The sequence below is a fragment of the Panulirus ornatus genome, chromosome 1, assembly GCF_036320965.1.
Source record: "Panulirus ornatus isolate Po-2019 chromosome 1, ASM3632096v1, whole genome shotgun sequence".
In the NCBI taxonomy this organism is placed as follows: Eukaryota; Metazoa; Arthropoda; class Malacostraca; order Decapoda; family Palinuridae; genus Panulirus; species Panulirus ornatus.
The window spans coordinates 28,641,918-28,666,039 of NC_092224.1; the positions used below are offsets into that span (position 1 = coordinate 28,641,918).

General features: G+C 41.1%; 1 long non-coding RNA gene across 1 annotated transcript in view; it reads right to left on the reverse strand.

Moving 5' to 3' along the window:
- The window catches only part of LOC139766852 (uncharacterized), a 64,627-nt gene extending 40,505 nt beyond the window's left edge, over positions 1–24,122 (reverse strand). Inside the window, exons 1-2 of the long non-coding RNA XR_011716960.1 lie at positions 23,964–24,122; positions 21,688–21,849 (exon numbers count right to left, since the gene is read on the reverse strand). This is a non-coding gene — a long non-coding RNA (uncharacterized lncRNA). The remainder of the gene's footprint in view (positions 1–21,687; positions 21,850–23,963) is intronic.

Here is a 24,122-nt window from a genome sequence, read left to right on the forward strand (position 1 = left end):
AAAGCATTGAACAGTATATGTATTATCCAAAAGTCAAAAAACCCTTCCCCCCAAAAAAAATTAAAGCAGACTGGTGGCCAGTATACCATAATTTTTTTTGAAGGCATGATTCCACAATAAAAACTTTACGTGTTCTTTCTATTATGCAAGGAGACCAGACAGGAGGAAAGATTTGTCCCAGCATTTTGGAAAACTAAGCAACTGTAACTTTGTTGTTGATCTCTGTCCATATATGAAGGTCTTTGTAGCTGCTTGAAATATCTGCAAGCACAGCAAAAGCAAAACATAAAACTTTTTAGACGTCAGAGAAACTTTATAGTATTAAACAGAATAAGTTAGGCAATGAAACCGCAAATGCCAACAGCATGCAAAAGTTTGCAAATTATGACAGGATACTCAGCAGATTCCAAGAGAGTGGGACCATCCACATATACACATCCAACCCATACCACACAAAAAGGTAAAAATATACATGAGACAGGCAGACCAATGCACAAGGATACAAACAGACATTGCTTACATTGAGTATATTCATGTTAATTTTTAAAAGACAATGTACAGACACCTTTCTTATACATCTTAACTAACGATGAAACTGCCCTACAGGCAAAATACATTTAGCCACTATTATATAATGAAATAACAGACTAATGTAGGGGCAATAAATCTCACTTTCTCCAACACTAATTTGGTAAAAATCTTTCATATTTTTGTTGAATTTGTTTTACTTATAATTACCTGAGAACCAATATCTGCGAAAGAGTCCTGGCATTACCTAAAACCTTTCTAAAGGTTCCTGTAGCCCAAGCTGCACTACTTACAGTAGCAAGGAAATGTAGACTCCTTTGTTGTCTACATTTGACGAGACTGTACTTCCAATGATACAACCTTCCCAAAGATAGCTTTTTACTTTAGATGTAACTTCTTGCAGGCAAAGCTCAATTACATCCTTTTGTTTAATCACTGTAAACTATATTCTACAAAAATTCTCAATTCTAGATTGACTGATGGTTGATTAAATTTCATGTTGGTTACCAATGTCAACCATCCACCCCACCCAAAAAAAAAAAAAATGGTTACCAACAAGTGTCAATCATCCTTTTGTTTAATCACTGTAAACTATAATCTACAAAAATTCTCAATTTTAGGTTGATTGATGGTTGATTAAATTTCATGTTGGTTACCAATGTCAATCATCCCCCCACCAATAAAAAAAATCATGGTTACTACATGTCAATCATCCCCCTTCCCCCCAAAAAAACAATGTAACCTTTTCCTTTTTTTTTCATTGTCAAAAGGAGATATGAATTCTAGATGTGGCTCCGAAATTCCATTAAATTCATTCTGGTTAAAAAAGAAATTATTCACAAAAAAATCCAAAAACAATATGAATAACTGATCTACAAATTGACCCAAGTCAAAAAAAAAATAACATCAAATTTCTTAGATTTGAATATTACATTGCAGTACATAACATAGTTACCTATGTAAGAAGTGAGGGATATTCATTATGTATTGCAGTGCATAATATAGTTACCTATATAAGAAGAAGGATATTCATTGAAAAATTACAAATTTCAGGTAAAAAAATATAATTATTATTTTGCCGGTTTTGCCATGGTTTTCAGATTGTAACTGCTGTTTCAGTGCAAATTATAGTAATGACAATACTAGGTACAGTTTTATGTGTACTATGAATTATTCACATCTAAGTTTGATGAAAGTATGCCTAATATCCTAAGTATAACATGATATCAAGTTTTCCACATGTACCAAACATAATCTAAATGTGGGAGGTTCTGGCCTTTTCATATTCTCAGTCTTATGCTATCTGCATACAGGGTCTGGCGTCTCAGCTAACATTGGTCAAAGTATGTGGGTAAGGTATTATCACCCAATTGTATTTCTGAGGCATTATAGTCGTCGATGTCCTAAAACTCTCTTACTGCACCTATAGAAGAACTAAGAGCTCATAGGGAAGATCCTGAGAACCTAAGCTGCAGGAAAAGGCTGGAGGCATTAGATTCACCCACCATGGAAGAGAAAGGAATAAAGGTTGACAAGATTACAATTTTTAAATATTTTAAAGAGATCAGACAAAGTGGACAGTTCTGTGGATGCAGGGATGGAACAGGAAATAAAATGAAATTGAATGAGAAACTTGTAAATAAGGATGTAGAAATACTTTTACAATGTGAGACTGGTGGATGAATGGAACTGATTAACTGAGACTGTGGTGAATGCAGATCGCAATCTTCCCCATTTAGCAGCAGTGTTGTTTGTGATCCCTGTGACATATAATGGGGAACAAAGGTAAAGAGAACCAGCTTTACATATCTTGCTGTGTTTAGTGAATGACAAAAGTTGTTTTAAGACCTCAGGCCTAATTCTGCCTATATCAACTTGTACAGTAAATTTGAACTATTCCCTCACTTTGTTCAAAATAGACGAATTGAAAAATCTACCTGAAAACATGCAAGCATATTCAGAATAATGAAAAGGAGGGAAAACTGCTCTGGTAATCTACCTGATATGTGTAAGTAAATGATGATCCATGATTCAAGTCTTTAGATCTGATTGCAGAAATCGGATAACAGTCACTTTGTAAGTTCTTAAATGTCTCATGAAACATCATTCTGATGATTCCCACCCAATACAGAATCTTGTAGCGTTTGTTAATGGTGGAGCACCAAATCAAATGTAGCTAATAGAATTATGGAGCAATAATCATCGGTGATTAAAATTTGGCATTGTTAAACCATAAATTACAACTTGCAGTGGGTGATTTGATGATGTACTAATGTATGAACCATATCCATTTAGTTATGAACACCTTGTTCTCTCTGTGTGTGTGTGTGTGTGTGTGTGTGTGTGTAAAAGGAAACTAGCAGAGTTTGCTGCTGAATTAGAACAATAGATCTCTTAAATAGGCCACATCTGAAACACCAGATGGATAGCAAGTTCACTGTGAATAGTGTCAGCTGTATGGAGCAACTCTAAGGTGTGTGTGATCATTTTGAACTCCCACTGAAAGATCAGGTCTCCATCTGACATGAGAACTTTTGGGTAAACTCATAAATAGAACAACTTTCAAACAATTTCTTTTGGATTGAGATCTGATGTATGACACATTACATGAACAGCTTGTTGTCAGAGTGTGCAAAACGCACAACTATAATCATGTAAATTGGTGTTTCACAACAAACAACTTTTGCGTGGAATGAAAGGGGAAGTGACGATACCAAAAACTACGGTCGTACGGTGAAAATTTGGATTTTTTTTTTTTTTCTGGGAGCATCAGGACGATTATCAGCATAAATCATCAGTTCCTTATCAGTCAGCAAATCGAATGCTTGGGACCATATTGAAACTGGTGGTGCTGGTTTTGGGAGGTTGATGGCGTTGCTGGTGTTAGGAGGCTGGTTATGGTGCTGTTTAGGGGAGTTTGGTGATTGTGCTGTTTCAAGAAAGTAGGTGGTGGTGCTGTTTTGTGGAAGCTGGGGCCGGTGAGGAGAGAGAGGATCGTGGTGGTGCAGATGAGGTGAGGTTGGTCGGGTGGCTGTTGGTGTTGCTCTGGGGAGGCTGGTGATGGCCCTGGCCCTGGTTTTCTACATGCAGAAGCTGGGGTGGTGCTGGTTTGGGGAGGCTGGTGGTAGTGCTGGTGTGGAGAGGCTTTGTTTACAAAAGTCTACATTAATACAGGACCTTATGTTTAAAGCACAGAGGTCAATGAAGGGGAAATGAAGACAAGTGAAAGTATTTGCGAATTATGGAGGAAGTGAAAACCCGGCCATATAAAATGTGCCAGTTCATAGATACTGGGAAAAATATAAGAGGGGTAAAGGGTTCCAAAGCTTCGAGGAGTAGGGAAAGAAATGTGTATCGAAGCGACTCACCCTGGAGATGCCAACGGCCATACAAAAATATGACGCAGGAGCTTGCCGAGTATTGCGTAGTCTGGCATGCTTACGGGAACAAAAATCAAAGTAATACCTGAGAAAAGGTTAAGTGAACCAACATTGTGGCGTAGGGCAAGTGGATGAAGTATTGAAGTTAGCCTGGGAGAGCTGTTATGTCAGACAGTCTTTCAACCAAACTTTGTCGATTAAGGATGCAGAGCTAGACCCACTCACACACATCTCTAGACCCACCCGAGATGTGAGAGCAGAACTGCACTAGGAGCAAATGTTCAGAGCAGAAAAAAAATCGACATCTAAACAGGACTTCCAGTTTCTCACTGGCAGACTTAACTACTTCCGTAATGTGGGGTTTTCAAGACAAGAGTAAATGTTATTGTAATACCAAGTCTGCTCATTAGGTTCAGAGATGAAATTGAAGAACCGCCTAAGAAGAGGAAAGTCTTGAAAATTTTTCGATAGAGAGATGGGTAAAAACTGGGTCTTGAAGACATTTAACTAAACCAGATTTCGCCTACCCTACTGAGATATCCTATCCAAGTCTTCAGTTTATATGCAGTTGTGTTGAGACATGATGATCGCGTGAGAGGAGCAGAAATGAAGGCTATGGAGGAATGCAGAGGTGGGTCGTCAGTGTATGAGTGCATCTGGTTATTTGTAGAAGAAAAATCGTTGGAAGAGAAAAAGTGTAGGATACAGGACAGACAGAACCTTGAGGGGCATGGCTGTTGTAAGAGAAAGTGGGAAAAGCTGATCTACCAACAACCACAGAGATGAATAGGCCGGAGAGAAAGCTAGACATTAGGGAGGAACGCCGAAAGAGGGGAGCTTAGAGATGAGACCCCGATGCCACTTTCGGTCAAAAACTCAGGGTATATCAAGGGCAACTACATATGATTCCCCAAAACCTCCGTAAGTGACTCCAAGAAACTTCAGGCTTAAGATTTACAGTAGAACTGAATAATAATGGTAAGACTGCTTTCTAGGATGTAATGGTGAGTGCCACATCAGGATCTTTCGTCACCGACGTTTACAGAAAGCCCACCAACAAAGTTAAATGTATGAATGGAATAAGTGAATGCACCAAAAATTACAAGACCATCGTCAAAAACACAACCCCAACCCCCCTCACAGCAAGACCACCCACAACAGCCTCACCAACTCGCATCACCATCAACCCGACACCAACAACAGCTTACACCCGATCCCCACCACCACCACCGCAGTCAACACAAAAATTCCTAGTTCCTCACCTCGCCAACTATAATAACATTTGCGTTTCCACACAGCGCCATCAACAACACACAACACATCCTAGCTAGCACCGTGACCGTCAGTGTGTGTGTTCTACCTGACCCGTGAATCGTGACGATTTAAACTCCCATAACAAACATCTCATGTCACGACCACTACCATTGGTTGAAAGTGAGATTTAAATGTTTTATTAAGCAAGAATCTCTCTCTCTCTCTCTCTCTCTCTCTCTCTCTCTCTCTCTCTCTCTCTCTCTCTCTCTCTCTCTCTCTCTCTCTCTCCAACAAAAGGTCTAACCTTTTTCGGAATTCAACTTACAGAAAATATTCTCTGGAATATATAAAAAGTATCTAAATGGGCCTGAACCTAGAAAATATTTCATAACATCTTAAAGAAAAAAAAATCTCAACTAGATAACGTTCAGTAGCAGTTCAAAGTGATACTGAAAACCAGGTAATATTTATACATTCTGAAACTATCGTAGAAACGTGCTTATGTTCATTTAACAAAGGTGTTTGGTAACAGAAAGTTAGAGCTGCTTTCATGGTGTTTCTGATGAGACCTGCAAGTTCGTTCAACATCACCCTTTGGTTCCACACCTTAGTTCTACACCCTAATATGACACCAGATTTGGGGACTAATGTGAATGCAGTTGTACTTCTACAAGTATTTCACTGCCCCATCAATCTCACTTCTGTTACCTCCGCAATCTTTGAACCCCTCTTTAGCTCTCACCTTCTCAAACGATTCGAATTCTATTCCCTTCTTTCTAAACACCAGTAAGGCTTTCGTGGTGCAAGTTCAATTGGTGATCTCTGGTCATCCTTCCTCAGGGATGTTGATGAACAGCTTTGGCGTGGCTATAAAACATTTCACAGGGTGTGTCATAATGTCTTTTACTTGTCAAGCTTCCTTCCTTTGGCTCCCTGCTTCTCCCTGCTCGCTGATGCATGGCTTCCACTAATCGGTTTACCGCAGTAGTCGCTGATGGAGCGACTTCATCCTCTTATACCAACAACATTGGTGTCCCCCAGGGTTCTGTCCTATCACCTATTCTCTTTCTTCTCTCCGTGAATGATATTCTCTCTCCAACTTGCAAAGCTAGTCTGTCACGCGTTGACGATTCTGCTTTAAACACTTTAACTGACTTCTCTCTCCTCACTCTATTAATGTTTCTCATACCGAACATGCTTTTTTTTTCTTGTTTTTATTCTCTGTGCGATATCTTGAGCTAAGGAAGCAGTAAAACCTGGTTAAATTCAATAATGTAAAACCGCCAACATCTCTTCCTACACGTCACTGCATACCCTCTGGTCAGTTTCATAACACCGTAATTTATTCCTGCAAAAATATAAACTTAGACATAACCATATCCTCCACTATAATGTTAACCACAAAATCTGCTTCCCAAGTGCAGGAGATTTTATACAGTTGCTTTAACGATTTTCGGGTGACTCTTTCTCCATCTTTCTATTAGCCAGAGTGGAATCAAAAGCCCTCCGTCTCATTATTTCTCGATGAACGATGTGCCCTTTTCCGTGTGTTTCCTGCTCTCGTAATCTGTGTATGTGTGTTCCGCCTGCTGGGCTTGGATTTGCGTCACGTGTTCGGCCGCTGCTTTCCAAAGTTTGTGTACCTTCTTTCCTCAAAGAGTGTTTCCGTCATTTTTCCATATTCTTACAATTTGTCCACCTTTAAGCGTCAGTTTTACATACACTTAAGTGGCTTTCTCATTGATCAATCTATTCTTCATCTCATAAACTATTTTCTTTTCAACCAATATGACGATGAATAAGGTATGCTTTGGCTGTGTCATAACGGTCACGGAAAAGAAACTAGTTCGGTCGGTGGCAACAGCCAGATCTTCGGGCTGTCTTCCTCCTTGCTGAAAAATTAGATGCCGTAGTTTATTCATGTCACTGTTTTGTGGACTCCGTATATCACGCTGAACGACCGATGGCCGGCAGCGGTGACTCTTTCTTTGTCTGCACCTCTGTTTTCCAGCGCAATCTTGATTGTTTATAGTCATGATCTTGAGAGCAGACACTGTCTTCTCCGAAGAAGCAGCGGTTGGTGGGTGAGTCAACAACCAGCGAAGGCGTGAGACGCACTCGGATCTTTGCCATTGTCGCCAAGCTCCTTTGCAGGAGCAGGGATGTAGAACAGTGCCCTTGGATTTATTCTTTTTTCAGGGAGATGCGTGCCACTGCAGTGCACCAGCAAGACAAATGTATCATCATTATCAGCGACAGCTTGGATGTTCTTTGCACTTTACGTTATACCTGAAGTCCACACTTCTCTGACAATGCTACGATAAGTTTCTTCATGACTGTACTTACATTGTTCCTCGACAGTATGTTTTGCTTTTTTTTTTTTTTCATAATTACGTCTCTAAAAGGCAGTCCCATTGGACCATACGAGACGGGAAGGCTTTTGATCTTGAGCGTCTGTAGCGTTCGAGTGTCCTAGAAGACTCATCATCATGTGTGTCAGCGACGACACAATATGACCGTGCTTAAGCATCTTCCACTGCCCTTGTGATACTGTGAACCTAGTTCTGCAAAATATCACGTTTTGGCTCTATGATATAATTTCATACGCATATATATATATATATATATATATATATATATATATATATATATATATATATATATATATATCACACACACTTTCGCTAATACATTTTGGCGTGAACAACGCTTTAATTATGCATCATTAATGTGCCTGGGATGACGTCCAAATTCGTCCACGGTCATCCACTAAAGACAAAGTCATAGATCCCAATCTACACTTGAACACTTGATAATTCTATTTCGTTTTATCTGACAGGACGAGCATAAGGCTCAAGACTTTCTCCATATCCCATACATCCTGTCGTACGCTGACACTACCACCGCAACCATGATAACCCGAGTGTTTCTATGACCTAACTGAGAGGCTTTTCTGAGTTATATAGCCATAAGATGACCAGTATCCTAGCCCGACGTTGTGCATTCTACACCAGAAGCTCGGTATTTACAGTTGATACATGTATTTTTGAATTTAGTTGATGCATGAAAAGAAACCAGTTATATCGTGAAAGATCATGATCGAGAACTTACATTCTCTTAGGTCATTTTCATTAGTTATAACGAGGTTTGAGTATTACTGTAATGTCGGCAGATGTATGCTAACCCTGGTTCACCAGAACTTTGTAGAATTGAAGAATTGGACCCTAGCTTCTGGAACCGAAGTGTGAATTTGAATGATGCTGAACGCGACAAAAGTGATAAAAAAGAGACTGTAACTTATTGTATATAGCAATCATTCGTTAGAGATGATTTGATCATGACTAGAATTTAAGTACCACAGGTATTGTACCTTTATGTAGTGAAAGAGGAAATTCTGCTTATTTCGATCCAAACAGAAATTCACAATTCCTTGCTGCTAAAAAAAAAAAAAAATTGCTTTTCAATTCGAGTTAATCTGGGGTTTATGATTTCGTTTAATGTATTGGCGTCCATTTTCCTTTATACATTGAAAAAGGTTGCCTATGACTTTCCATTCAGGAGGAACAATACTTGACAAAAAAAAGTCAACAAAATTGTTTGTCTCATTAACATTCCGTTGATATTAACCTCTTCACATTTCTACTATCATGCCAACCAAGGTTAGAAACCTTAACAGATTGATCGATTTCAGTATACAAAGGGAACATGAGCCTTAAAAATTCTTCAGGAACACCGAAGGAAACAAGCTGGAGATTTCACGTATCGTCAGCGTTCTGAACATAGTGCTTCCTGCTGTCCAGATAAAATGTGAACCATTATTTATGGCCTGTGTCTGACGTTACAGTGACTCAAGGTTAGCCAAGATAGTGAGTGTTTTCGATCCTCTGCGTCAAACGCTTTAGAGAGAGATGTAAAAATGTGCCCCTGGTGTACCGACTACTCTCACACACGCTGAAAACATCAATGACAAGAAATTATAGCCGATTCTATCACCCTTCCTTCTCTCTAAACCCGTATCATGTATCATGATCAATAACGATTTTGTTCATAAGTAAACCGGTATACCCCGCCTGGTACTACTGAATCTTGCCACTATACCACGCCTGGTACTACTGTCTCTCACGCCTTATACCATGCCTGGTACTACTGAGTCTCACGCCTCTATACCACGCCTGCTACTACCAAGTCTCACGCCCCTATACCACACCGGGTACTACTGAGTATCACGCCTCTATAATACGCCTGGTACTACTGAGCCTCACGCCTTTATAACACGCCTGGTACTTCTGAGTCTCACGCCCCTATACCACGCCTGGTATTACCGAGTCTCACACCACTGACGAGAAACAAATAACCCATTTATCTCTTTGTGTTGAAGGAAAAGCTCTAAGATTATCATTCAGCTTGCCATTACCTTTCGTCAAGTTCTTTGCCAACGTTACTGGAATACTAGTTACAATGTTCAACTGCTGGCTCCAGGTTTAGTTATTCACAAAAAGTATTACTGAAAATGTACATGTATTATATGTATATACAGAATATGTTGATGGATGTTTCCATGCTTACCACGCTCTTCTAAATATTGTGGCTGCTTAATTTTGTATAGTTGAATTAAATTGTTTTTGCTGACGTGTGTGACGTAATTTCTTTTGTGACAGTTACATGTGTTACAAGGTTACTGCGTGACACAATTATCCGGATGGTGAGGTTACTGTGTGGCATAATTACCTTTGTATTTAGATTATTGTGTGACATGCATACCTATGTGTTATGATTGCGTGCGAGACATGACTCCTTACATGACAAGGCTACTGTGTGACAAGATGAGCTATTTGACGCAACGTTTCGTCAGGAAGCAAATACTTCTTACGCTTGGGATCTTTTACAACTTTCCAGTTTGTTTCATCCTTTAAACCACAACTTTAATTTTTTGAGGGGGTAACTAACGATTTTGGGAAATACGTAGATTTTGTATTCATGTGAATAGATTGCATATACATATACTGAAGCTAGTAAAGACAAAAACACGCAAAATTATTGCAATTTAGGTTAGGATCGTCCGAGGAGCAAATATGATTCCTGGAAATATCGTTGATAATTTCTAGTATTTGTATATCTCGAAATATCTATGATTATATATTCTAAGTATCGTTGACATGTGTCAAGGATTACTCAATATTTTCCTCCTCAACTGTTCTGCTAAAAACAAATACAACAATTTCTCGACTCTCATGTTGTCCTGTTAAAACGCATCTCAGTTGCCCTATGCCCTACTACAATGCATCTCAGTTGTCCTGCTCCAACGATTCTCAATTATCCCGCTACAATGGAAGGTTAACAACAATCTGGTTTCTATACTGTAATGTTATCACTGCTAGTTATGAATTAACGCACGGGCCAGTCCGGTTTCAAACCCTGGCCGCGGCGGTTGGCCCACAGTCAACCCTGTTGTTCATCCTCACCTGAAAGGGCGGGGGGGGGGGGGGTGTCAATAAAATTTTTTTGTACCTGTAGGTCAGTACCATATATGAATTTGCCATGAGAAGGGCATTCATTCGGCCGTACTGTCACAGTTACCATATTAAAGAAAAATACACTATATAATCAGGAAAACTCAGTTCGATAATGATAGGGTTGAGACAGTAGCGCCCCGGGCCAGCGTCATGATAATGGGGACAAGTTCAGCCCATCCGGCCTGTCTGGATGGGTTTGAAATACGAGTGAGGCTGGGGTGAGGGGGTTGGGTGCGAAATATGACGTAAGTCTTTGTTTGGAGGGAAAGTCATGAGGACATGACGCTGTACAGTTTCGTTCGTGACGTAGCGACGTGTCTCGCTGGGACTACACACACACACACACACACACGAAATATTTCATACCACTCGTGTCGCTCTTCAGCCTATGTAAATTCCACCTACAGTAGGTAACTAATGTGACCTTCGTGAAATTATATACTGCTCTCCATGACCCAAGTCAGATCGTGGTATCAAACACACTGACATAACGCGGGCAGCCTAACCCCATTTTCTAGATTATTTATTTAAGGACTCATTTCGACAGATTTGAAATGAAAAGCATCCATCTAAAGACTGAAGATGGGCTGAAGGTGTAGAGACCCTCACGTTCATAATCACATTAAGGTAAAAAAAGAAGAAAAAAAAAAAAAAGAGGTAAAACTGATAAATTTCAGGGTGCGCTAAAACTATTGACGGTACGAGGAATAGGAGAGAAAAAAGAATGAAATGGACACCATGGGCTGAAGATGAGGGGAAAAATAACACAGTGAAGCACAGACTAAGAGTACGACATTATCAAAGAGGCACAGCAACATGTCATAGCTTATACGGTATGGACTTCACGCCCGAAGTGGAGCCATGAACATAGCTGAAATATTGATGCATTTGCGAATGCTCTGAATTATTATTATTACCGAAGACGCGAGCTGTTGGGCAGCGAATATGTGCCTGAACAGCACCGCAGTAATGTCACGTGTGTCACGCAAGATGTTGTGGACTATATAGACGACAACTGGTAACTAAGACACAAAAAAGACTGTTGTAGTGCATGGTTCATAACGGAATCTTCAGCACCTCACAACGTTCTCTCTCTCTCTCTCTCTCTCTCTCTCTCTCTCTCTAGTGAGACAATCCCTCCTCCAGCATCATGATTCTTTTTTTTTTCTTTTTTCTGTCAGGGAGTCACTTGACACTTAACTGGTGTGCGGACTTATTTGGCGTCACTGTCACGCCACTGTAAACACGCCATCATCACCACACTGTCATAACAAGTAACGGATAAACATGTTCATAAAAGTAGGATGATACAGGGATGGAAATACTGTACGTATAATAAGAGCACGGGACTTGTATACCATACAGCCCCTACAAAGACTGCTGCTTAACCAATGCAAGAACTGTTTTTGTCAAATGCAGCTTCCGACACATATTGTTATTCGGCGCCTTCTTCATCGTAACGGTGCCGTGGATTCATCCAATGTATCTGGGATTAACACATGTTTACAAGCAAGGGTCATATATTTAGAAAAGTCAAGATGCTAGTGCTTATTGCCTTGGTTTATGAATACAAGACTCTGGCAGTAAAGGCTGAGCTCTGGTGGCGAATGGACGCTTCCAGTACCACCCAGCAAGAGATTGAGGAAGTAAAGGCTGTTTCGTTTGAAGGCAACCATGCTGAGTCCATGATTCAACCACATACACCACACATATATAATTGATATGAATATCTAGAGCAGTATTTGAAGGTCTGTTTAGCATCTTTCAACAAGTGCATACGCTAAAAGCTTTATCTACTGGTTAAAATTTCCACTTCCTGATTTAGCATACTTCGGGGGACGTCAAGCAGAAGTGACCATAACGGTTTTGCAAATACCACGGTATATGCTTTGAACACCATTAGCGCTACGGTCTCTTACCTCTCCCAAGGACTGGTATAAGCATCTGTCCTTGATCAACATCCTCAAGAAAATTGTCACGTGGAGTGGGTGTCTCCCTGTGTAACGAACTAATGGTCACTCTCCTTGTTATTAATCAAGTTGAATTCCATGAAATCTTCTAGCTTTACCTCATTCAAGTATGTATATAAGGACTAAGTTCAAAACATACAACCCTGAAATAGACCAACGGGCACCCTGTTTTCTAGCTTTCCCACGTCCTCCAATGTACTACTTCGTGACGCTACCACGAGCCTTGGTACCCACGAGATAACGAAGCTCTTGCCTTGGCATTACGGACAAAGAGCTGATTCTCCAGCAGATGATCCTGCTTAAAGAGAGTTTTCCCAGGTAGTATACCGATGGCGAGAAGCGACGACGCGGAACTCTCAGGCGGCAGCGAATTGGTCACCCACTGCAGAAAGGCAGGGGAGCGGGAGGCGAAGGTTCCTTCCCAGCCGGAGACAGAAGAGCAATGCCGCAACGGTGCTGCCTACTCATGTGCCCCCGTGCTTTTTTTTTACGATGGAGGCTCCAATCAAGGACAAAAGTCCACAGCAAGGCTGGGCCGTAATTGAAATGAAGAGGGGGTTAATGAAAGATAAAAAAGAAGAGACAAGGAAAAGTATCAACGAATTTTGAGGATAGTGAAAAACCTGTCTTTTGAAATGTGCCAGGTCATAGTTATTGGGAAAGACATGAGAAGGTAGAGAGTTCCAGACCTTCGAAGTGTTGGGAAAGAAATACTTATCAAAACGGCCCACATTTGATTTGCTGATGGCCCCACAGTAATCAAATGATGTAGCAGCTTGCCAAGTATCGTGTGGTTTAGTTACTGGTGGGGACACACAAGCAGCTAGCTCTCGTTAGCAAAAAACCAAAGTAATACCTAAGAAGAGGGTCAAGTTAGCCTGGGACAGTTTATAAGTAGAACAGCTTTCGACTCAACTCTATCAAGTTAGGATGCAGAGCTAGAACCACCCCAGATGTGAGAGCAATACTCCACACAAGGACTTAGCTATATCCGTAACGTGGTGTTTCCAAATATGCATACCAAATATATTCATTGAGTCAAGAGGTGGATTACAGAACCGTCGAAGGAGAGAGGAAGTTTGTGAGGAATTTACGATAAAGAAAATGAGCAGAAATGGGTCCTGGAGGCATCAAACTTAACCAAAATATCGTATACCCCTTTGAGATATCCTGTCCACGTCTTGAGTTTATTGAGGAAATTATGTCGAGACGAGATGCAGAGCGAGTGAAAGAAGGAGCGGAATTGAAGGATGTGGAGGAATGCAGTGTTGAGTCGTCAGAGTGTGAGTGCATATGGTGATTTGTAGAAGAAAGGAAATCGTTGATAGAAATGAGAAAATGTGCAGGAGACAGGTCAGAACCTTGAGGGACACCACGGTCACAGACCGCATCCCAGCTTACCGCAGCAGCAACATATCCTGATTACAAAGTCAGCATGACTTCCCTCCCGTGATCATATGGCCACTGTGCCCCACTTAACACGATATTACTTCAGCACCACCACAGCATGCTTAGAATACCACAATGATATCTAACATTTTACCACAGCTCGATCTTTACATTATCACATTAAAACATTACCACAGTATCGTTACGTTACCACAACTGTAGCACAACATGGCCACCACAACATTACTGCAACATTTCACAACATATTACATTACCATAACATTAACACATTTTTACATAACTACAATATTAGCACAGCATAACTACAACATGAAACTAACACCGCGCTGTCGCCATAAAGGAATTCAAACAGCAACAGGTCCTTTCGACGTCGTTTGTGGCAGTAGAAAATATCAGAAACTCACAGATTAACGTGGTAAAGTTAGAAGGTTTACAGATAATTCGAGGAGAATATCCTGCATATTCTCAAACAAGGGAGGTGCAAGTAATGCAAGTCGTGGACTTGAGGCGAAATTGTTATCAAGCCTATTCTTAAAAGTATCTATAGTTCTGCTTTCATCCACTCTTAACTGGCAAATCGTTTCATATGTTTACAATCCTGTTGAGAATAAAGTATTTTGCCTCATTCGAGTTATAACGTTTGCCCTCGAGTTTATATCCATTACTGCGAGTAAAATCAAATGAATCAAGGCAGACGAAATACCTAAGTCTGCCTTTGAGAAACTGGGTGTCCTGTTTCGATGCTGAAATTTCTTCCAAATAGTTGATCCGTTTATACAAAGGATTGATCCGTTCTTGTATGGAGTACAGCTTTCACATCTGGAGTGATTCTACTTGTGCATCGTTACTTAACACAGATGAGTCGAAAGTGGTCAGAATTCTCCCAGGCTAACTTAAAAACTTGACCCTCTTGCCCTACACCGCAATGGTGGTTTACTTTCCTTCTTCTATAGGCATTACTTTGGTTTTTGCTTCCGACAGCTGGCTGCTTGTGTGCCCCCACCACTAGCTAGACCACACAATACTCAGCAAGCTGCTGCGTCACATGATTATTGTGTGGCCGTTGGGACTCAAGGCCTTAATGTGGACTTTTGTCCGTGACTGAAGCCTCCAATGTAAAGAAACTTGATAGATCAAGATTATCAAAGCCTTTGATCATTTTGAATAATTGCATCAGATCCCGTCAGCCTTCGCTTTTCTAAGTTAAACATCAACATAGCATTACTACAGCTTTGCTACAACATAACCACTACATTACATTACTGCCGCAAGAGTACCATAAAATTATCGCTACAACATATCCACAATACTGCGACCTCAACGCAAACTCAATGTTACTTCATTACCACCACAGCAATAGTAAAACGTTACCACCACAACAGCAGCACAACGTTGTCACCACAACAGCACAGCGTTACCACCACAATATCAACGTAACATTACCAAAGACACCGTATTCGTTATAATTACCTGCATGTACTGAATAGGGAGGGAGGTTAACACTCGTGGGGTCAAGTCTCTCGAACTTTACCTATTGTCATGCACTTTGTAAACAGTACAAAGAATTCAAAGGAATTCGAACAGCAACATATACCGTTGGGTCATTTCGAGGCTGTTTGTGGTAGTGGAAGATTTCAGAAACTTGCAGATTAGTGTTGTAAACGTTAGAAGGCATACAGTTAATTCAAATTGTGACTAAGAGGCCGCAAATAATGTGAAGTCGTAATCTTGCATGCAGCGAAATATCTATCAAACCTGTTCTTAAACGCATCTGCAGCATGCTGTCAATCACTCTAATTAGCGAATCGTTCCTTATATTTTCTTTTTTTTTCACGTTAGTTGAAACGGCACGGGCAGCTGAGGCCCTAATCAAGGCCTTCTCATTAACGCCTGCCTGAGTGGCAGGTGGAAGTGCCACACAGCTAGGATATGCCACGAGTTCGGTCCTGGCTGTCGGAGGTTTGTATTATATGGAAGTGCGTGCTCATATGCACTATATTCGTATATATATATATATATATATATATATATATATATATATATATATATATATATATATGTAGAGAGAGAGAGAGAGAGAGAGAGAGAGAGAGAGAGAGAGAGAGAAACTATATGCAGGCCCAATTCACTTGTAACCTCAGCCTCACAACATAGGGAGGTTGGCCACTGTTGCGGGGCTCATATGAATAAATCAAACCTACAACGCTTTTGGGTTGATGAGGAATTCAGTCGACGGGAAATACACTGGTGGCCATTCCAAGTGCTCTAGTAGAGCAGCTCTATGAATATCAAGATGGTCACTCGATTCATCACCTTTTGTCTCGTTTTTGCTCATTCTGCTTACAATGAATTGCCCCTGAATATGATTTTCTTGCTTGAAACAGTTTACATTACACAATCCTAAAAGGACATTTTACTATTGTTCGTGCCATTAAAGCGCTACCAAATGCATACAGTTGACTAATCACGCCAGAGTTTAGTGTTGCAATACATTTACGTGCTTCGAACGAAAACTAACAATGCGGTATTTGGTACAATTCAGGGTTACAAAACCTGTTCCATCTTCCTAGAGGAACATGTTGTACGTCCGCCTGACGTACTACTAAGCGGCCTGTTTGCCACTCCCTCCGAAATCATCAAACAACCGTGATAAGTCTCTTTCTGTCCTACTCTCCCACAGTTTATCTACATCTCTCATTTCTCTTTTTTCTTTTTCTTTTTTTTTTTGTCTGATCACTTCTCTTCCTTCTCTTTAATCTCCCTCGATATCTATTCAATCACTACACCTTTGGATGAAGTCAGTATGTATAACACCGTGGCAGTCGTAGTGGTAATTCTAATTTCGTTATGCCATGCAGCAGTAAGAGGAGCACAGCAGAAGTAGATGCAGACACGATAAAAAGAAAAAAAAAAACGGTTTTGAGACGAATAATTGTTTTATGTCAGGAGGATAACATGCAGGATGTGGTGATTCCCCTGTCCAAGCATCAGAACCTGTGAGACTAATAATGAACACTGTGTGGGGAGGGAAATTATTCCTAGAATGAATGAGACTGGAAAATTGTTACTGGAAGACAACATGATTCTAGCAGGGATCAAGCTAAGAACACAGTCGGCTTGTACTAGGCAAGTACGAACAAAGAGAACACTACCAGGATGGCTCTACGTAGTAACACTAGAATAACAATCAGGCGTTTCTCGTTTGTCATTTACGACAGGAGCAAGCGATGCATTTAGTGATGAAGAAGGAACGAAGAGACCCAGAACGAAGTCGAAAGAGTTTCTCAGCAAAAAATCTTCCTTGAAGTTGTTGTTCATATTTGTACCAACAACATATTTAAAGTTCATGTAACTGGAACTATTACAAGCCTATGGAAAACACATGCCAGTAACGTCGAAGGAATTTTTAGAACAGACATGTAACAAATCCTTTACGCCGCGAGCGCTTTCCCTCACAACTTGAATGATGGCTACAATGAAAGACGAAAGTATTCCTAGCAACTGATGGAAAGATTTCGTGAGAGGCCAGCATTCCGGTACACGCTTCCTCGCATAAATACGCCGTAATACGAACTGTTGGTATCTGGGCAATGCTTCCACACAAATGTCACTGAATTTCCCGAGATGAAAAAGAATATCTGAAATTTCCTATTTCTGTATAGTTGCCTACAATCCTTAACTAGATCTGAACAGTTATATTTTCTTCTTTGATATGAAAAAATATTTGATACAATTGTTTGGCATCAGCCACATGATTATTCGAACCATTGCAGCAAGGCTTGCCAACTGCCACGGGAACAGACTTTTATCTTTCGCTGTCGGTAAATAACATTTGAGACTGGTAAGTCTTTTTGGTAGTTGTGTAACTGTTAGTGTCATTAGCAAGATATCACTTTAGTCATCTCGTTCAGATATAGGTCGTTCAATGAAACAGAAAGAAATTGATGATAGAAAAAAATCTAGGAAGTTTTAAACGGGTTGAGTTGCAAGACGTTTTATTTCGTGTTACTAGTGACGTCACATGAAATGTATGTAACCTAACTCAGCGAAGACATGCGTGTGCTATTCAGACGCACCAAAACTTTCAACAAAACAATGAACTCTGCCAACATTGTACATTTTCTCGGGCAAGACTTTACACAGATGAGAAGCACATATCGCACCAAATAACCCTTCCATTCAACTGGTGTTCGTGGGCCTATACAGACCACGCATGAACAGAGATCAGCAAATGTCACCCCACGATTAGATACATCTGACCTAAATGCCATGGATGTCTGGCTATCGGCAAGACAAGCATATCCTTCCGTGGCACAAAAGAAATATTACAGTAGTAGTTACAGCTTTATGTTCGCCAGTTGTACCATCCAAAGTCAGCACAACCTAATGTTACCGATCAGATATGACTACCCTTTTGACAGAAAGCGTTTATGTTGTTAAAGGGTATACGGTTGGTGGATATAACGAAGGTGACGGCGTTGATGAGCCCAAATAAACATAAGTATTATCAGACGACTCAAAATCTACGACCGAAAAGAAAAAAGAAAATATGCACATTAACATATTGAGGCAGGATGATAAACCACGGCAGAGTTTAACATTTGTAACCGGGTACGGCTTCCAGGCGAGGATGAAAACGGATCCACAGTACACAGTGCCACCACCTGAGGCATTTAAGCTGAGGTTTACAATACGTGTCTAGATTATACATGTACAGACGTATGTGACGGTGTGGTTGGGAAGGATTCCTAAGAAAACAGGCGGCGACAACTCGTCCGGTGACGTCAAGTGTTGAGGAAAATGAAACATATGGCGGAGCTCAAGCGGTATCTGAACGGATGAGGACGCAGCATGACTCGGGCAGCTGACAGTGAGAACCCAACTTAATGGTTACAGGATGGCACGAACACAACCATACATCAGTAGTGTAACGCTCATTTCATTGACATAAATGACGTTAATGTACCCAAAACATCGATGATGATGCGCGAGAAACCTGAATAAGTTGTGTGATTACTTAAACGTGGCGCACTGGTGCTTACTGATATATATGTTAAGCTTTTAAATGCGTTTGTACTCATTTCCATCCTTGGTGTTGCGACAGGTTATGTAAGATATGTGGAAACGGTCTTCCTCGGGGACGTCCCGGGCGTAGAACTAAACGTTCGTATATACATTTCTCACGCTAACAAACACCACCTTCCCCAGGACTTGGGGTAGGTTTCCCGAGGGCTCAGCCTGCCTGGTGGACGACCCTAAGTTTTCCTGGTGGTACGTGAGGCAGATCAGGAGCCAGCAGAGAGGGTCGGGTGATGGTAACGTCAGAAGATAGGTATTGGAAGTTTACGATTACAGGATCTGAAGCTTCGTATCGGAGGTTAGATGACGAGAGTGGAGCACTGCTGTTGGGGTTTCAGAAAGGTATTGGAAGCCTTGTCTTGGCGGTAGGTCATGAAAGTGAGGCGCTGCTGTTACGTTTTAAAAGAGGATCTGAAGCCTCCTCTCGCAGGTAGATCACGAGCTTCAAGGAGTAAAGATGAGAGTTTAACGGGTCCAGGGAAGGGTCTTGAGCGGTGGTTCCCACCTTACGTGGCACACTGCCACCCCCCCTCCCCCGCCCCACACACACACACACACGCGCACACACACACACACACACACACACACACACACACCATCCGAAGGGGGGGGGGGGGTAAAAGTTTTGTTCAAGAGCTGACGAGGAAGAACGATTTATGTGTGAATAAGAGGAGGTGGTGGGGAAGTTATGGGGAGTTCATAGGTCAAGTGGAGGTTGTCAAGGTTGGTTAGAAGTTTACTGAGACACAAATTATAAACATATCCAAAACCTCTACCGAGGCGCTGGTATGGAACACATTCGCTTTCCACGGATCCTCAAAGCACTATGGAAGGAAAGCTCCAGCTGTCTTTCGAAGGATATTGTGTACAGAACAATTCTTTGCTTTGCCTAGCTAACTTCGTATCCCAAACCAACAAGCAACAGTAATAGCACATACACACCCCAAGTCTGCCGGGAGTATGTAAATAGGGCACCGAAAATCATGTATCCTCTGAATCAGCCAAACACTCGAGTCAAACCTACACCAGACGTACACCTGTGGTCTCGGCAGTCATCTATTTTTTTTCGACTGTGCCATGTCCAACCCCGGTCTTCCTACCTTCATAACCACTCAGTTCAGAAGATGCCACCTTTACTCTATTACTGGTAGATGTCCCAGGCGAGGGGTGATGTCAGCTTTGAGTGCACTTGTATGATTCAGTCTCCCGGAATGCTATATTTACACTTCCCAAGCAACAGCTTTAACTAGTGCCTCTTGTCTTTTTTTTTTTTTTTATTATTGATCTCATTTATTCTTCTCCCAGAAGCAATTACACGGTTAATAGGCATGTGATGATACACCGTTAGGCCGCCTGCCACCTCTATCGGGCATGAAGAACTAGGGTACTATTTCCTCAGAACAATTGCCAAGAACAAGACCATGAAATCTCTCTCTCTCTCTCTCTCTCTCTCTCTCTCTCTCTCTCTCTCTCTGACCGGCCTCCCGACACCGCACAGCAGAACGCCCTGTTAACTTGGTACATGACGGCCACAGTCGTCAGCCGCTTCTCGGCCGCAGATACATTGGTATGCAGAGTAAACACAGAGTCGGCGAGGAGAAGGGCTGATCCAACACGCTATGCTCGACGGCCAGGCGTTATGGAGTATCCCGAGTGAGACTTCCTAACTACAGTTTGTGGGCGGACCTTTCTCATGCTGGCCAGCGGGCTAGTCCGTGTTTTCTGTGTACAAGTTTACCCCACCTGGCCTCTCTATGGTCCTACGGGGAAGAGAGTTGACATCAACTACTTGCGACGTTCTCCCAAGCCCTGGGTGCAGAGATGACGCTAGGATCGTATTCATCTGTTGGGGGCCCCACAGGCTTCCCATTTTGCATTTCAGACACGGGTTCGTTCGAGCCAAGGAAGCTAGATTAGCGGTCTGGGAGGCTGAGCGGACCACAGTACTTCCTAGGCTATTAGAGCAGACGGTGTGTGTGTGTGTGTGTGTGTCGGGGGGGTTGCGTCTCTAGGGTGACATCTGAATGGAAACTTAAAGTTTTATGAAACGAAGACTTTAGTGTTTCGTCATATTTCATATATCTTAAGCTCATTGTGGCCTGGGGTAAGGCTACCTGGCTGCCACACGGATGGTCGGGGATCGATTCTCAGGGTATAGCCGTAAATAGTTTACATCATATATATATATATATATATATATATATATATATATATATATATATATATATATATATATATATATTTATATATATACATATATATTTCATTTTTTTTATTTCATTATACTTTGTCGATGTCTCCCGCGTTAGCGAGGTAGCGCAAGGAAACAGACGAAAGAATGGCCCAACCCACCCACATATGTACACATGTACATACATACGCGTCCCCACATGCACATATACATACCTATACATTTCAACGTATACATATATATACATACACAGACATATAAATATATACACATGTACATAATTCATACTTGCTGCCTTCATTCATTCTCGTCGCCACCCCACCACACATGAAATGACAACCCCCTCCCCCCCGCATGCTTACCTGTACTTGCATTCGCGAGGTAGCGACAGGACCAGATGACTCCATCTTCGAACAGAAATATTACCCGATTCCTTCATCCGTTTCCGATTTTGAAAGTTCACAGAAGAGTGGCAGGATCTCCAGGCTTGTGGGCTCCCGCCCGTCGTATTTGTCCTCCACGACCTGCGGGAGACGCGTGGTTTATAATCCTTTCGAGTTATTCCCAATTTACAATTTCATTTACAATTACACTTCCGAAGTTTTAATTACAAGTATAATTTCAGTTACCTGGTGACAACCATGTGATATTACGATGACATAGACTGATATAAATGTAACTGATTACCTATAATTACTTCAAACTTTATCCATGTTCAGAGATCCTGTTTCACGCTTTGCCTACGAGTATACTGGACTTAAACCAACCTGAGTCAAGTGTTTATGAAGGCGTTTTTGATCGTTTTATGATGTTATTGTGGTAATATTTACTAACAGATTTCGTTTGCAATTACTCAAAATTGTCACTAATTCCACTCGGTTTCAATTGTACCTAATCTGATTATCAATATTTCACGTTAGAGGCTCCAGTCACGGACAAATGTCCATGTCAAGGCCGGGCCATAATTGAAAAATAAAGAGGTTAATGAAAAAGGATAAGACAAGGGAAAGTATTTACGAATTTTGAAGGAAGTGGAAAACCTGTCTTTTAAGATATGCCAGGTCATAGTTATTGGGAAAGACATGAGAAGATAGAGAGTTTCAAAGCTTCGAGGTGTACGAAAAGTCATCAAAAAAACCCATTCTTCGAGTTACCAACGGCCACACAGTAATCATATGACACAGCAAGTTGCGGAGTAGTGCGTGGTCTAGCTAATGGTGGGGGCACACAAGCAGCCAGCTCTCGGGAGCAAAATCCAAAGTAATACCTATAGAAGAGGGAAAGTGAACCAACACTGCGGTGTATAACAAGCGGATCAAGTTTTGAAGTTACCCTTGGAGAACTTATATATATATATATATATATATATATATATATATATATATATATATATAATATATATATATATATATATATATATATATATATATATATATACCTGGGTGGGGGGTGGAGAAGAATTCTACCCAAATATTCCCGGACGTGTCGTAGAGGGCGATCAAAGGGGGCGGGGAGACCGCAACCCCTTCCCCCTTCTTATATTTCACTTTCAAAAAGAAGGAACAGAAGGAGCTAGGCGGGGAGTGAGCATCCTCCTCGAAAGCTCAGGCTGGGGGTGTCTGTATGTGTGAGGATGTAACCAAAACGAGAAGAGAGATATGTAGTATGTTCGAAGAAAGAAACCTTAATGTTCTGGCTCTGAGTGAAACAAAGCTCAACGTTAAGGGAAAGAATGGTCTGAAAACGTCTAAGAAGTAAAGTCAGGGGTTGGTGAGAGGACAACAGCTAAGGAAGGAGTAGCACTGCTCCTGAGGCAGGAGTTATGGAAGTGTGTGAAAGAATGTAAACAAGTAAGTTCTATAATGATATGGGTGAAAATGAAAGTGGGTGGCGAGAGATAGGTGATTATTAGTGCTTATGCACCTGGCTATGAGAAGAAAGAACATGAGAGACAGGTTTTGGGAGCAGCTGAGTGAATATGTCAGTAATTCTATTGTAAGAGACTGTGCGTAATGTTACAGTTGAGGGTATAATTGGGTGGCATGGGGTATTCCGTGTTATGAGTGGAAATGAAGATTTCTGCGATACCAAAGCACAAGACTTTTATCTAAATACATCTAGAATATCTTATCATATAAGGCATGAAGATATGCTTTGTAATATATGGGGGGCATGCATGTATTTATTCTCCCCAATAAATTGAAAATGAAATGATGATAATAGATGATGGACCGTAACACACACACACACACACACACACACACACATATATATATATATATATATATATATATATATATATATATATATATATATATATATATCACCGAGGAAAAATATAAGGGACAAATTTACTGGTTACAACCGAGCTGGCAATGTAGCTTTGGTTTCCATGAGTTTGAAAATAAAGAAATTAACTTTTGACGTTTTCATACACTCATGTGTCTTCCCCAGACCTTTATTTTGTCGCGTTCATGTACTCTTAGAAGTTGTAAATGCGATGATAAGGTGATGAAGTCTCTTGTGAGGAGCACAGGCCACACGAAGGTCGATGGGGAGACTGGTATGTAAACAACTCAACGGTCGAGCCAATCAACACATACTCTTCAGTTACTAATGATGCAAACTAGATACACACCTGCTTTACGCGGCTGAAGTAGACTCTCAGAGGATTCTGAAAATGTAATATGACATCCAGAGAGACAAAGGTGGGCTGCGATTCAAAACAGATGATGCACAGTCGCCAAGAGTAGTTGCCTTACTGGGCCTTGACACGCCTGGGTTCGGTACTGCCGGA